The following is a 14,041-nucleotide window of genomic DNA, read 5'->3' as shown; positions in this document are numbered from 1 at the left end:
AAAAATGTCTAATAAAGTTTTACAAGATCATTAACATTCATAGTTTGTAAATCTCTGTATAATGGCGTAAATATTTAATAATATATTATGTTAACAAAATATCACGAGACACCATAATATGGAGCGATATATTTTGGAAGTTTGGATGGATGTTAGATGGTTTAGTAAGTTTAGTTGGACCACAAATTTGTAAGTACGCCATGTATACGTATATTACCAAACTGGGTTAATTATAGGATACAACCTAGTGTGAAGTACTGAGATTTAATTTGAAATTTAAAAGAAAATAAATAATATTATAATATAGTCTAGAGTTAGCTATTTTTCTCTTGGTATGAACTATGAAAATTAAATTTCTAGAAAAACTATTTGTCTGGAGTTATTCCAAAATAATTGGTTATGCTTATGTTTTGTACAAGACTTTTATGGCTCGGAAATCAAATGCACTGGTACAATAACTAGATATGTCAATATTTTATTTTTTAGAAAATTATAAAACACATTTTGAGAAATTGGTAATTTCTCAAATATAGGTATTAGATACTGAAAATACCGGATACCAGTAATTAACTCATATCGTTTTTTACCAATGTACCAAAAATACCGATAGCCCTAAGTTATTCAAATGTTAATGTATAACTATAATTTTTATGTGTATTTGAATATTATCTAGGGCCAGATCAAGGATAGATCCGGGGAGCTATAGTCTCTGGTGACCTAGCCCCCCACAGATATATTATTTCTTTCTATTAAAATCTAAATTTATTTTTTCATATTGTCGTTTTATGTATCAAATAATCAATAATTTATTTATTACGTTGATTACCTTTACCTATTTTTATGCAAAAATGTTTAAATTATAAATAAAGTACCTATATTGTATTATAATTGTATTTGTGTTTTAAAAAAAGTGTTGGACCCCACCCAGATAGAGGCAGTGTGCGTTACACTGTTACAGTAGTACAGTTTGTAGAAATACAAGACCATTAACCACGGATTTAGAATCCCATCAACGATTTTTCTATTAAAATATTTTCATAACATAATATTTTTTTCCCATACGCAATGCAAATTTATTCTTTGATATCAGTGACGACAGTGACGTATTTAATACTTTAATATTTATTGCAATAGTGCATTCAAATATAAAGTATAAGAACTACTTGACGTACCCGATTGGCTCATTATTACGGTAAAAAAAAAAATTTATTTTGTAATTATTTATATCTCCTATATATTATAATAAAGACTAGACGTAACTGATTGTTACATTGGTTATATGTATAATATTATATAATAAATAATTATAATATATTATAAATTTAACCTATTTATAAACAGGGTTATGATTTTTAAGTGAATGAATTAAAAAATATATATATAAAGATGTATATATATTCTTACTTACAGATGTACGTAGATATTAAAATGGAATTAACTTAGAAACTTAATCTTGATTTTTTTTTTTATACATTTTTTTTACCATTTCATGTTTAGTATCTAACAATTCATTACAATAATTTATTGAAAGTTATGGTAACAGTCAACAGAAGTAAGGTAATTGATGAAACCGGCCAAAAAAGAGTAGTATATAGGATTCTATATAATGTCAATACGTTTTAAATAACTAATAATAATAATTAAGAAACGATATAACACGTATTTGCTTAATTTTGTTAATGACATAACGATAAAGTATTTGTAAGTTTTAACTTTTAAGTAACTAGATCTTGTATCAATAGGTGATACAATTATTTATAACATTTTTATTTAACTCAAAAAATAAATAATGATTTATGTAATGTTTGAAAATCTAGATTGTACCTATCTGGACAATAAATTCACCGTGCTACAATTCAATGTACCTATCTATTTTATTTAATATTTGAAATAGGGTAGGTATTAATTATTATTAAGGATAACTTTTTTTTTTTGTTGGACGCTTATTTTTTTTTTATTTATTGTTTTAAATATTTATTATAGGTACCTATATATAAATGTATAAAATAATTTAAATAATTTATTCTTTATTCAAAAAATTAACAATTTTATGCTTTATAAATTTTTGGCTAATCTTTCTCGAAAAATTGACACCTGGTGAATTCGCTAAGTGCAGTGAATAATTTATGATCCATTTATCATTCTTCATAATCTGTAGGATAGTTCTGTCTACACCAAAGCACCAACACTATTAATCCAAATTATACTATGTTCTGTGTATTATTTTGCAAACTATTTTATGTTATCTGTATTATAATAATAATTATATTATGTATGTTTCTTTTGTAAATCTACCTTTTTAAAATTGCCCTAACGGAACGCATTAATAATAATAATAATAATACTCGTAACATTACAAACATAAAATATTGAGATAAATGATTTTGTTTGGATTTTCACTTTTTGATTGAATAATATTATGTACAGTTGTTTCTATAAACTAGTATTCACATTAATCAGAATTCACTACATAATATATATATTCTGTTTATACAATTCCAACGTTTGTTTGTTCGATATCAAATTTTCCATACATTTGTCCATCTCCAGGTACATATTAACTAAAAAAACACCTTTTTGCATTTTGAACGAAATATGGCACTAATTTTTATAGACACTGTTTATAGAAAAAGTTATTTTGATCTCAAATATTAAGAACAGTATCAATAGTGGTACATTTTATCTGATTTGTACTTTTAAGGGATACCTACTTTATAAGAGAAACAAAGTAGAATATAATTTGTATGTCACACCAGTGATTATGATAAAATAAATTGTATTGTAATTAAAAAATGAATATCTATAAACATCAGAGACTTAAAATTTTCATCAAAATATTTATGTTTGCATTTGTTATTGACATGATAAAATTTTCAAAATATTTTCACTCTCTTAAGCTATTTATTATAGATATTTATAATAATGTTAGGCTCATTTTTTTTTACTAGTATATGATATAATTTTTGTTCGTGAATGTAAAACTTTTAACTTAAAATTAACGTAGGTACCTCTTATAAGTTGTCTTTACAGAAATAAAAAATATTGAATATGCCAAAATCAATAATTTTTTTTAAACATATTTTGACGAAGTTAATCAAAATCATTATCTAAAATTTTATTTTTTTTAAATTTGTTGTAGTTAAAATTTTGGATTTTTATTTATTTATTTTTTATATGTTTTGTTTACAAAGCGAGATTTATAAATTTACCTATACTTGTTCATGAACTTTCGTACTCGTCGTAGTGTAATATAGAATATGAATAACTAGCCTTTTTACGTCTATACGCTATCAGACAATAAAACTCTTAATACGATTTAAATAGTGAGGTTTTACGATTATATGAATATTGAATATAGTTTGTTAAATTAAAATATTTTTTAAATAATAAATAGATAAAATATTTTAATAAATATTAATCACTCCAGTGAAGCTGATAAATATATATACTGCATATTACACACGTCATGATATGTTTATATATACATAATTTATAATTTGTTTTAGGTACGCTTATATTAAAAATAAAAAACACTCAACAATTATGTATAATTGTACATACGAGTATGGGGTGTAATAAAGACATTATTATTTCTGGGACTTGGGACTGAGTTGGGAGCCACTAACAATTTTATGTTTGAGTGAAATCTGGCAAGTTCATTTTCCTAGTTTATGCACTTTTTTCACTTTTCCGGTATGCTGTCTCATCAAGGGAAAAAGTACCTACCAGAGAAGTAAAATCCTCTCTGATGTTCTACTAAAGTAAATGCTCTATTCGATGAAGGATGTAGACATAGTCACAATAATTACACCAATGGCTGCAAATTTCATTGTAAAATGCATATATGTGTGTTAGAAAATGTCAAAAAATGCAACTGGGTGACACATGAAAAGAGTGGCTTTCAAGTATGCACTGACGGCGGTGACATAGGGTGCGACCGTAATGTCGAAGAGGGGAGGGATATATATATAGTAGCTGCTGGTGTACATTAAACAAAAGAAGTTTTTTTTTGTTCATTTTTGTTATGCATCTCCCCACTACTTTTGTCCACGGCGCGCACTGTTCTACGCCAATTATTATTATTTTTCACCAAACTATAAGACAAAAGCCAACTCCCTCCGCCTTGTCGTTAGAACACACGTAAGGGATTTTTTTATACATCATAATGAGGAGCGTTTTTGTGCGTGCTTCAAGCACCCGCCACTTATGCGCCTGTCACCGCGCTATAGAGGTCTGCCACCATCGCCATCACCACCACTACCACTACCATCCACCACTACAACATCCACCATCACATGGTCCACGCTATATACTTATTATACCTATCTACCTACATAATATAATGTGCAATAATATGTACAGCTCAAAAAAAAGGGGTGGAACGCAATGTATAGAGAATCTATTGTCCAATGTTGGGTATAATTAACATTATACGACGAAAGCACGAAATATAGAAATTTGTGGAACCAATGATTTACTTCTTCTAATACCTACAGTACAATTTTTAGAACCCATGGATTTTTATAGGTAGTAAAGGTATTACCACAGTAGTTCCGTTTTACACCTGGTTTTTTTAAATCCACTGGGCCGCCGCCTTATGTTCCTTCCTGTGAAAGACGTTACATAAGGAAGAATCAAATAGAATGGGACCAGTTTTTAGCTAACATCTGCCCTCTTTTGTTCCACCATCATCGAATGTAATAAAATAAAAACTGGGGGTCTTTTAATTTTGGGGGGAAATATCCGAGAGCCCTTGATGTGCGTATTCTTTTTATAAACTGCGCGTCTAGAAAACAGAAATGTAACAGTAATTTTAATCTATCGATCATTATTTTAACTCAAAAGTTGTGTGTACCTATATAAATAATAAATATCATAAGATATATTATAATATGTATTCAATAGATACAATCCATTTTCCAATATAACGTTTAAACCTAACATTATTATAATTTATAAGAATACCTAACTAACTTTACGAACTTATGTTATAATTTTTCATAAAACAATTATTTTGAATTTATACCTTACATTATGTACCTATAAATAGTATCTACACGTTAATAGTAGCGTATAATTTTAATCAATAATCAAAAATTCAAAACTAAACAAAGTAATAATTATAATATTATAATGTTGAATTATTGAATGTTGTTTAAATTAACACAATACCAAAAAAAAAATTACTTGAAAACTAGATCACTATGAATAATATTTTGAATGTAACTATGATTTAATATTTATTAAGTTATTCTAAATATTATTGAACAATTATTAATAATTATACTCGTATACAATATAATTAATAAAATGCAGGGATAAAAAATATTAATAACCTACCTACATACGGCCATACAATTTACCTATATACTACAGGATGATTATTTTATCGAATAACACTGATTATTTCAAAATGTTTTTGAAAATATTTTTTTACATAATTTTCAGTTAAAATAAAACTACTTAAAAAAAAAAATATATATTTTTTTAATATTTTGTATTATTATAATTTTATTAGTATTTTATTGTTTTGAATGATAACAAACATTTTTAATTGAATATTTTTCAAAGTATTCCGATACATCAAAATCGAAATATATTTAAGTATCTTAAAGTTTAGGTGAACTGTGTGGAAGAGGTAGGGGGTATCACCAAAATGTTAGACTAAAACGCTTATCTAAATTTTAAATGAATTGTAAACTACTCGTCTGAATTTTAATTTGTAGGTATGTTATCGTTATGTACCAAAATACTTCAAAAATACTTTACTTCAGAATATGAAATTAAATTTTTTTTGTAATTCAAAAAAGCAAAAATTTAGAAAATTATTATAATGATAAAAAATATAATTTTTTTTAAAAATTGTCCATTTCAACTGGAAATTAAACAAATTTTTTTTAAAAAAACGTTAATAGGTATATTTTGAAATAATAAGTGTTGTTTGATAAATTAATCACTCAGTTTATAATTTGTAGATACTTTTTAGGCAAGCTGAATATTATTTGATTATTTTATATATAGGTACCGGTACCTACTATAATAGGTACGCGTGACTACTGACTATATTTACTATTTAAATATTATTTTAAAATAAAATGATTGAATAATTCAGAATATTATATAATATTGTGAATATATATAAATGTGTATAATTAATACGTTATACATATTATTATATTAATACACTTATACAGTTTACACTTATTACGAAGATTATATATTATAATCTATATAGATTATGGTTTCCTCAATACGGAAATGTAGAAACAATTAAAATAAAAATGAAATAGCATTAGAAATATTCAGGTTAAATAATTTATAGCTGTATAGTGTATAGTTTAAGCCTACGTACAAATTCTTAAATCAAAACAAATTGATTGAAATTTAGAATATCTAACACTTTTCATATAATATATTATTACATAAATATAATGATAGTGATTAAAAATATAGTTAAAAATTTTAAATTAATACCCAATTGATTTTATAGTTCTACTTAGTTTAATAATTGTGTGTAATTTATAATATAGGTACATAGTCAATCCTCATCTAAAATACTAAGTAGATACAATATACCAACAAAAACAATAATTATTGTTGGAGATTGAAGAACATTTTTTTTTAAACATTCAGACGATAGATACGAAAAATAAGACAGACCACAGACGACAGACATATTATAGAAAAATGAAAACCAATACATCTAAAATGACTTGAAAAGTTGAATGAAAAGTTTTTTTTAAAACTATATATATTCTTCAAAATTATATATTATAGTTAATAAACCTTAAAATAATACTTGGTTATACATGAATGGAGTTAGATATAGTTATAATAATGCAGTATATCTATTAGAATATAAATATAATATACCTTAGGAGTTAGGTTTGTCTTCTTATAAGAAAATAAAAATGCAAACACTACAAAAAATACGCATAAATATCTTGAAATCTTACAGACTACAGTAGATTTGTATAATTATTGTTTTGGTATGCAGTCTAGAAATATAGACCTCGATTTTGAAGTGTTTCGTGTAGTTGATATAAGAATATTGCACAACCCATTATAATGTGACCTCATAAACATGTTGATTGTTTAAAAACGATAGCTATTTGCAAATTATTATTTATTTATAATATGTCAATTGTTAGTTGATGTTTTTGATAACTTCAAAAAATTAGAAACTGATTCTTAAATTCTAATTCTATATAATTCAAGTGGGTACCTATAAAATTATAATTTTTAACAATATGGATAACCAGATAGGTATCACTGTAAAAGTATTTCTTAATGTTAAATGTCCTAAATATTGTAATGTATATTATATTATTGAAATACGATATTATGCATAATAATAATAGTATAATTCATTCTATACTTCCATCATAGTTCCACAATTTCACAATTTCACGTGTTATATTTCAATAAAATTAGAAGATGACAACTTGCAAATAAATATGTTTGTATACAATATACATACATAATATAATATAACAATGTATATTATATATTATTTATTCACATAGGTACTATAGTACACATAAGTTATAACTACAAATCTATAACACTGTAGTAAAGAGGATGCCACGCCCGACAAGTGCATAACATATTATATTGTCGTAGCAAATTTAGTATACTTATAGCAGTTAACACGTTTAGCTTCATTAGTTTTAATATTAGTGAGAAGTAATCTATTATCAAACTTAAAGGTAAGAACATTATTTGTGTTTGTACGTCGAATTTTTACAATATTTAAATTTTTAAGAAAATTCTGAACATTTTTATGTCGCTATTATATTTAACATAAACGCAATGCAATTACATAATTCAATTAAAAATTGAAACCTAACCTAACTTAACCTAACTAGTTTGGTCAGTAAATGCACTCTAGTAACTAAACTAACAAAGTTAAACGAGAACAGCTGAGCTTAAATTTGTTGTGCACTTATCTATAAGACAGAGACAACAAATACGGATATTATTTAAATTATTTTCGCTTAATTCTAAATGCATGCATTTAATTCAATTATTGTATACTACTATACTTCATATACTGTATATTTCGACCAGTAAAGGAAAGAGTACTATACATTATTTATAAGTATAATTAAAGATAAATATAACTAGTAAACTGTACTATAATATTGTATAGGACATGGAGAGAGTGTATAGCTGTTATATACACTTATTATGTTATTTAGATATTAAACAAATATCTGGTATTATTTAATAATCTTTCTTTACACGTCATATTTGAATTGCTAAACCTAAGACTAATCACTAAATATAGGGAGATATTATTAGCCAAGCAAGATTTTTTATATAAATATTAAGTACAATATACGAGTTCAAAATTATAATAAAAATATAATATACACCGTATAGATACAAGTACGTGTATGAATATAAATCAAAAACAAATACAGCTTATATATTATGTCGATTAGATAAGAAAACGCCGATTAAAAAAACATAGTTGCAAGGTTAAAGGCTTAGATCATGTATGATCTAAGGTTAAAGGTAATAGGTAAACAGCTAACATGGAATAATAAAAGTAAAAAAATGTATATACCTATAATAGGCAATAGGCACTGTAATATAATATTATTATGCTTAAATACATTATTAAATTAATATGATGATATGTAAAAAAAGTGTTAGATTTTATGAGAGTATAATATGAAATATTCACAGGAAATGTACTGTAGGTATAGTATATATTATTCTTGCTGGTTAAAATTTCAAATAATAGTTTTGCTGCACAGTAGGTGCTGTCAAGTGTATACCTCATAACTAAATAATTTACTGTAATTATGTAGGTATGTGTACAATTTGAATTCAATGATAAATCATTGCAAACGAAAAACGATTCCGAGCGAAGACGGTCTATACCAGCCTATCTGTATAACTAAATATATTTCATGATATATTTATATTGCAAAGAAAGTAGTTTATTTTACTAATAGCATTGATTTACTAATAACTTTGATAATATTATAAAATCAATAGAAATACAATAGGTTAATTTAATTTTTGCCGATTCTATGTATTTTAATAGTATTTAATAGTAATTAATAATAGGTACCCTAAATATGTTAAATTACTCACGAATAATATTTTTAATTTACAACAAATTAACTAAAATTGTAATTTATAATATTCTTCATTTAAATATCTAATATTGTACAAAATTTAACTTCAAATGATACACAAAAAAAAAGTTGTGTTTATATGTATGTGGTAATAGTCTGAATTATACTTATAATAAATCATGTACTAAATATTCAAGTCTTAATAGCTATAAAAATTTAACATTTCATACATTTTTAACTACAAAATAATTTGAAATTTTCGTGAATTTAACGAATTTTGTCATAGTTTGTTCACGGACTTCAAAATGTTGTGTCTACGTAACTTTATATTTTTAAATGACTATAATGATAATCAAAAAGAAACGTACCTATTCATTTTCAAGAATTTTAACTGAATGTAATTTTTTTATCAATATTTATAGAAAATAAAAAAATTGAAAATTTTAATGTTTATATGTTATATAGATCAAAAGAGTAAAAATATTTTGAAAATTATACAATGTGTATAATCATGTCATCTCTACATCGAGGAATTCTAGTTAAAATATTTGATAAAAACTTCATGTAATTACAATTATTTTCTTCTGAATTATTACAACAAAATAAGAATTTAAAAATATCAAAGTATAGGATTTAACATTTAAATAGTCACCTTACAATTAATTAAACTCCCGAAACGCGTACCTACCGAATTAATATTAACGAATAATGGAAATTATAATATGTGTGTTATAATAGGTTAGTTCATTATAGTTGCGGGAAGGAAGGGGGCTTGAATTTATATAATATATCTGTATGTATGGTAAATACGTAGTTGGTTAAAATAAATTTAACTGCTAAAGGATTGCGAAGCATAAAAACACAAAGAAACAAAGAAATTTTGTGCAATAGAAGCTGTGGATTGATCGTAACACTTAAAAAAAGAAGAAACAGACATAAACCCATAGTGATATTCCAATCTATAGCATTAGTATGCAATATAAATGTTGACCCACCAAGCATGCTTACTCCTCTTTATTCATTTTTAATTAGGTAGTTATATCCAACATCTAATTTTTGGAATTTTTAAATATATATACACAGACCATATTTTCAAATTCGTGAGATTTTTAAACTACTCAAAATGTCCTGCAGTGAAAATACTAAATTCTGTTTTTTTTCCAAATGATACCCTTTGTACTATAAATTATTTAGTTAATAATGTTTCTGATAATCTTTATACATAAAAATCAAAATTCCAACAATTTTTGAGTTATTTAACTTTGTATAGATTTACATTATACTTGTATGTATAAATTACAAGTACAAATTAACTCAAGAATTTGAAAATATCGTCTACTATATACGTATATTTAAAAATTTCAAAAAATCGGAATTTTAATAAGTTATATTAAATGAAAAAGTGGGGATGAGGTGAGCATGCTTGGTGAATTATTTAATGTATAGTGTACATTAACACATACACAACCACAGTAGAAACATGGAGTCATGGAAGAATATGAATAAATAGTAGATGCCTGTTTCTGCGAGTGCAGTAATCGGTAATAAAATATTACGAATAAGTGGTTCACAAAAATATATAATTATAGGGTATTATTTTTAGCTTATTGTAAAACATAGCTTTAACAAAAAATTTGAATTAAGTACTAATGAATTCAATTTTTTAACTTTTTCATTGCATTTTTGATTTATATTAGGTTTGTTTTGATTTTTATCTGTCATTATCTAATTTTTTATTAATTCTTTCGATATTTTTGGTAATATAGAAATATTACCGAAAATATCGAAAGAATGTAAACTTTTTACTACATTTTTTTAATTTCCATCTAATAAACTTTTTACACATTTTGAAAACATTACATAGGCACGCAGTAGCGGATACGAGGGGGGCGATGCGGGATCAATGCGGATGCCCGTCGAAATTTCGTCAGCTAAAATTTGAAATAATAAACATATATTTAGGTAAAATATAGAGTATGTACAGGTATGATAATTGTCGGTCGGTACTCGTCCAATATGCTTTATCTACCGTAAATATTTTATCTAGCGTTATCTTATGATAGTTTAGTATGATATCTACCATAAATCTTATGGTATAATAAACTTAGATATATTATATATACTTTATCATTTTGCAATTAAATGATTAAGCTTTTATCAAAATCCCAAATTGTATTTTATTTATACATCTTTATAATTTATCATAGGATTTATACGAAAAAAAATTAGTGTGTGTTTGTGAGTCGTGTCGATCATATATGGTTTTATTGTGATTTTTTTATTTATTAATTATTAGTACGAGTTCGTCAACTATGAGTTATTTATATCGACACATCACACATAATTCAAAATGAAGAGATGTGCACAATTTTTTAAAAATACGTGGTATATTACCAACTGACTAAACATGTACCAAAATTAAAAACCAAACAATTTGTGGTGGTGAGTTGAAAATAGTTCTGAAAAATGATTGTCTACATCACAATACGAAATTATATATTATCTCGTGTGAATATCTCAATATAGTTTTCAAGAGAGCTAGCTCCCTATATACAGGGCCAGATTTAGGGGAGGCTGAGTGGGCTGCAGCCCAGGGGCCCCCAAAATTGTATGATATTTAAATTAGAATACAGGAAAAATATTATGATGATATTACTTATACTATTTATACTCGATTTGATTGTTTTTGTAATTATTTATTATTAAATAAGTAGTTAATTGTTACTACTACTAATTAATATGATAATAAATGTAATTTAATAAGTAAAAAATATATTTCCGTATTTATGTGTGTAAGGGGCCCACATAATGTATTCTGTCCAGGGGCTACCACATACCTAAATAGTAAATCTGCCTATACCAAAATAATTTTCTCCGTTCTTTGTAGGTACTTCATTTTTCTAAAACTGTGAACTTATTTCTGATTACATTAATATTAATAAAATTATATAATATGAATGATTTTCGCATATATTTACATTTACGTGTATCTACTAATAAAAAAGGTTACATTTTAATAAATGTATGAGTATACTATTTTTTTATGTTCTTAAAAATATAGGTGGTTAAAGTTACGTATTCATAATTCTTATCAGGGCGTCGTACTCCAGAACCCGCATGTGTTGTCACTGTCTATATTATAACGCACAATAGTACATTTTACGCTTCGAATAATCCATTTTACTTTGTCTTTAAAATTACAGTAATTTTACTTGAAATTAAATAGTAAAGATATTACTTAGAGCTCTAGCTCCACCAATGATTTGCTTGATATTTTAATTTGAAAACTAATTATAGGCATTTCAAAATTTTAAAATACTCATAAACTTGCATAAAAATAATATTATCACAAAAGCCCATAAAAGGTTTTAAAAAATATTTTTACCTTCAAGTGTAATAATTAGTCACCAATAAAATATTAAAAACAACACAGTAAAATAGATTATTCTGAATGTACAATTTATCATGTAATGCATAATGCATTACTATTATTATTAGATAGAGCCATAATACTTGTGGGTACTATAAAAACGTCTTGCTGAAATATATTTATAAAAATAAATTACTAACTAGTATAATATTTTATAATGAGAAACTTAAAATTATAATATTCTAAGATCTCCTCTCCCCCGTGAATTACAAATAGTCAATAGATCTAGAATCTAAATAGATATATTGGAAACCGACGATCCTCGCCGCAGCAGTAGTGATAAGTTTATGTATATATAATATATAATACATAGTATGTATGTAAATAATAATACTTTAATACATAATTTATATAAGCACGCAAAAGGTTAGTGGTGCGGGGTGCTGCTATTTTACCGGTTTTATTTTTTTTTCACTAACTCTCGCTGTCGCCCTTTCCACACCCCTTTTTGGCTTCTCGTGCGAGCGAACTCCGAAACACTATACACGCGCGTCACTATACATAGTGTATTATAATATAGCTGCGAATATCCCCGCCACCGACGACGACTCCGGAACGCACTGCAAACAAAAGGTCTGCCAAAAGGGATCTCGGCGCACACACATACTCTCCCCCATAACAATAATAATAATAATAATATATATTGTGTAATATGCGCGCGCGCGCGGACCCGTGTGTAAGCGGCGTACGATTTTTCGGCGGGTTCTCATATACAGGGTGATCAGCCATGCAAGCTCATCGCTTCTTTCTTCCTTTAATAACGCATTTATTCAAATTCTAATTTGATTGGAATTTTCGAGTATACTTAATACTTTTAGCCTACATGACATTTTTTAAATTCTCAAATGTTTCGTACCATGAAAGTGTCCTGTGACAACACAATCATCTGTTTGTTTTTCAAATGAAAACATCCCTTTTTTAGCGAATTGTTAATAGATATATTAAATATATATTTAATATTTATTTTTTTAAATATATATTTATTAGATATATTAAAACTATATAATCCTTAAAAATGGTTTACAAAAGTATAAACATAATATATTTACATATTATATGTAATATTTAGTCTAGTACTTACTCCCATTAGTATGAACTATAATCTTAATTCTTATTATTACCTAGAGTATAACGTATAATAACTACTCATTTGAATTTGAATTTCGGTACATTAAAATTTCTAAAAAACATCATCTGCTATTTACAATAAAAAAGCGGTTGAACTCATTTGAAAAATAAATGCACGCAGGACACTCCTTGCTTGTAGACTGTAGTATAAAAATCAAAGTAGGTACCTAATTAAAAGTGCGGTTTTCTTGTATAATCCGAAAAAATGCATTATTTAAATAAAAAAAGGGGGTGAGCACGCTTGATGAATCAACCTGTATAACATATGATATGCGTGCGATCGCATATTTCAGTGAGTGTGTGTGTGTGTGTGTGCGCGCGCAAAGAACAAGAAGCGATGGATAAATAATAATAATGAAATGATGATGAAAAAAATAATCGACATTATTTT

The sequence above is a fragment of the Rhopalosiphum padi genome, chromosome 2 (genome assembly GCF_020882245.1).
Source record: "Rhopalosiphum padi isolate XX-2018 chromosome 2, ASM2088224v1, whole genome shotgun sequence".
NCBI lineage: Eukaryota > Metazoa > Arthropoda > Insecta > Hemiptera > Aphididae > Rhopalosiphum > Rhopalosiphum padi.
Note: the sequence above shows the minus strand (reverse complement) of the source record.